Raw genomic sequence first — 4,489 nt, 5'->3', positions numbered from 1 at the left:
CACTCTCAGACACTCCCTATCACTCTCTGACACTCTCTATCACTCTCTATCACTCTCTGACTCTCTCTGACACTCTCAGACGCTCTCTATCACTCCCTATCACTCTCTGACACTCTCTGACACTCTCAGAAACTCTCTATCACTCTCTGGCACTCTCTATCACTCTCTCTCACTCTCTGACACTCTCAGACACTCTCTATCACTCTCTGGCACTCTCTATCGCTCTCTCTCACTCTCTGACACTCTCAGACACTCTCTATCACTCTCTGGCACTCTCTATCACTCTCTCTCACTCTCTGACACTCTCAGACACTCTCTATCACTCTCTGACACTCTCTGACACTCTCTATCACTCTCTATCTCTCTCTGACACTCTCAGACACTCTCTATCACTCTCTGACACTCTCTATCACTCTCTATGACTCTCTGACACTCGCAGACACTCTCTATCACTCTCTGACACTCTCTATCACTCTCTATGACTCTCTGACACTCTCAGACACTCTCTATCACTCTCTGACACTCTCTATCACTCTCTATCACTCTCTGACTCTCTCTGAAACTCTGTATCACTCTATGTCACTCTCAGACACTCTCAGACACTCTCTCTTACTCTATGACACTCTATGAAACTCTCTGACACACTCACACTCTCTCTGACACTCTCCATCACTCTCTGACACTCTCTGACACTCTCTGACACACTCTGACACTCTCTATCGCTCTCTGACACTCTCTGACACACTCTGACACTTTCTGACACACTCAGACTCTCTCTATCACTCTCTATCACTCTCTATCAACCTCTGACACAATTTGACACTCTGTATCACTGTCTGACAATCTCAGTAGCTCTCTATCACTCGATGACACTCTCTGACACTCTCTATCACTCTCTGACACTCTCTGACACTCTCTGACACTCTCTGACTCTCTCAGACACTCTCTATCACTCTCTATCTCTGTCTGACAATCTCTGACACTCTCTGACACTCTCTATCACTCTCTGACACTCCCTGACACTCTCAGACACTCTCTATCACCCTCTGACACACTCTGACATTCTCTGACACTCTCTGTCACTCTCTATTACTCTCTGACATACTCTTAGAGTCGCTGACACTCTTGACCCTCTCAGACACTCTCTGTCACTCTCTGACACTCTCAGACACTCTCTGTCACTCTCAGACACTCTCTATCACTCTCTGACACTCTCAGACACTCTCTGTCGCTCTCTGACAATCTCTATCACTCTCTATCTCTCTCTGACACTCTCAGACACTCCCTATCACTCTCTGACACTCTCTATCACTCTCTATCACTCTCTGACACTCTCAGACACTCTCTGACAATCTCTATCACTCTCTATCTCTCTCTGACACTCTTAGACAATCTCTATCACTCTCTGACACTCTTTATCACTCTCTATCACTCTCTGACTCTCTCTGACACTCTCTATCTCTCTCTGACACTCTCAGACACTCCCTATCACTCTCTGACACTCTCTATCACTCTCTATCACTCTCTGACTCTCTCTGACACTCTCAGACGCTCTCTATCACTCCCTATCACTCTCTGACACTCTCTGACACTCTCAGAAACTCTCTATCACTCTCTGGCACTCTCTATCACTCTCTCTCACTCTCTGACACTCTCAGACACTCTCTATCACTCTCTGGCACTCTCTATCGCTCTCTCTCACTCTCTGACACTCTCAGACACTCTCTATCACTCTCTGGCACTCTCTATCACTCTCTCTCACTCTCTGACACTCTCAGACACTCTCTATCACTCTCTGACACTCTCTGACACTCTCTATCACTCTCTATCTCTCTCTGACACTCTCAGACACTCTCTATCACTCTCTGACACTCTCTATCACTCTCTATGACTCTCTGACACTCGCAGACACTCTCTATCACTCTCTGACACTCTCTATCACTCTCTATGACTCTCTGACACTCTCAGACACTCTCTATCACTCTCTGACACTCTCTATCACTCTCTATCACTCTCTGACTCTCTCTGAAACTCTGTATCACTCTATGTCACTCTCAGACACTCTCAGACACTCTCTCTTACTCTATGACACTCTATGAAACTCTCTGACACACTCACACTCTCTCTGACACTCTCCATCACTCTCTGACACTCTCTGACACTCTCTGACACACTCTGACACTCTCTATCGCTCTCTGACACTCTCTGACACACTCTGACACTTTCTGACACACTCAGACTCTCTATCACTCTCTGACTCTCTCTATGACTCTCTGACACTCTCTGACACTTTCAAACATTCTCCATCACTCCCTATCACTCTCTGACACTCTCTGACACACTCTGGCACCATCAGACACTCTCTATCACTCTCTGGCAATCACTGAAACTCTCAGACCCTCTCTGTCACTCTCAGACACTCTCAGACACTCTCTATCACTCTCTGGCACTCACTGAAACTCTCAAAAACTCTCTGTCACTCTCAGCCACTCTCAGACACTCTCTATCACTCTCTGAAACTCTCTGACACACTCACACTCTCTCTGACACTGTCCATCACTCTCTGACACTCTCTGACACTCTCTGAAACTCTCTGACACTCTCTGACACTCTCTATCGCTCTCTGACAATCTCTATCACTCTCTGGCACTCACTGAAACTCTCAGACCCTCTCTGTCACTCTCAGACACTCTCAGACACTCTCTATCACTCTCTGGCACTCACTGAAACTCTCAAAAACTCTCTGTCACTCTCAGCCACTCTCAGACACTCTCTATCACTCTCTGAAACTCTCTGACACACTCACACTCTCTCTGACACTGTCCATCACTCTCTGACACTCTCTGACACTCTCTGACACTCTCTGACACTCTCTGACACTCTCTATCACTCTCTATCTCTCTCTGACACTCTCAGACACTCTCTATCACTCTCTGACACTCTCTATCACTCTCTATGACTCTCTGACACTCTCAGACACTCTCTATCACTCTCTGACACTCTCTATCACTCTCTATGACTCTCTGACACTCTCAGACACTCTCTATCACTCTCTGAAACTCTCCATCACTCTCTATCACTCTCTGAATCTCTCTGAAACTCTCTATCACCCTCTGTCACTCTCAGACACTCTCAGACACTCTCTCTTACTCTATGACACTCTATGAAACTCTCTGACACACTCACACTCTCTCTGACACTCTCCATCTCTCTCTGACACTCTCTGACACTCTCTGACACACACTGACACTCTCTATCGCTCTCTGACACTCTCTGACACACTCTGACACTTTCTGACACACTCAGACTCTCTCTATCACTCTCTGACTCTCTCTATCACTCTCTGACACTCTCTGACACTTTCAGACATTCTCCATCACTCCCTATCACTCTCTGACACTCTCTGACACACTCTGACACTATCAGACACTCTCTATCACTCTCTGGCACTCACTGAAACTCTCAGACCCTCTCTGTCACTCTCAGACACTCTCAGACACTCTCTATCACTCTCTGGCACTCACTGAAACTCTCAGACCCTCTCTGTCACTCTCAGCCACTCTCAGACACTCTCTATCATTCTCTGAAACTCTCTGACACACTCACACTCTCTCTGACACTGTCCATCACTCTCTGACACTCTCTGACACTCTCTGAAACTCTCTGACACTCTCTGACACTCTCTATCGCTCTCTGACAATCTCTATCACTCTCTGGCACTCACTGAAACTCTCAGACCCTCTCTGTCACTCTCAGACACTCTCAGACACTCTCTATCACTCTCTGGCACTCACTGAAACTCTCAAAAACTCTCTGTCACTCTCAGCCACTCTCAGACACTCTCTATCACTCTCTGAAACTCTCTGACACACTCACACTCTCTCTGACACTGTCCATCACTCTCTGACACTCTCTGACACTCTCTGACACTCTCTATCACTCTCTATCTCTCTCTGACACTCTCAGACACTCTCTATCACTCTCTGACACTCTCTATCACTCTCTATGACTCTCTGACACTCTCAGACACTCTCTATCACTCTCTGACACTCTCTATCACTGTCTATGACTCTCTGACACTCTCAGACACTCTCTATCACTCTCCGACACTCGCTATCACTCTCTATCACTCTCTGACTCTCTCTGAAACTCTCTATCACTCTCTGTCACTCTCAGACACTCTCAGACACTCTCTCTTACTCTATGACACTCTATGAAACTCTCTGACACACTCACACACTCTCTGACTCTCTCCATCACTCTCTGACACTCTCTGACACTCTCTGACACACTCTGACACTCTCTATCGCTCTCTGACACTCTCTGACACACTCTGACACTTTCTGACACACTCAGACTCTCTCTATCACTCTCTGACTCTCTCTATCACTCTCTGACACTCTCTGACACTTTCAGACATTCTCCATCACTCCCTATCACTCTCTGACACTCTCTGACACACTCTGACACTATCAGACACTCTCTATCA

Source organism: Heterodontus francisci, unplaced genomic scaffold, assembly GCF_036365525.1.
Source record: "Heterodontus francisci isolate sHetFra1 unplaced genomic scaffold, sHetFra1.hap1 HAP1_SCAFFOLD_292, whole genome shotgun sequence".
Lineage (NCBI taxonomy): Eukaryota > Metazoa > Chordata > Chondrichthyes > Heterodontiformes > Heterodontidae > Heterodontus > Heterodontus francisci.
Note: the sequence above shows the minus strand (reverse complement) of the source record.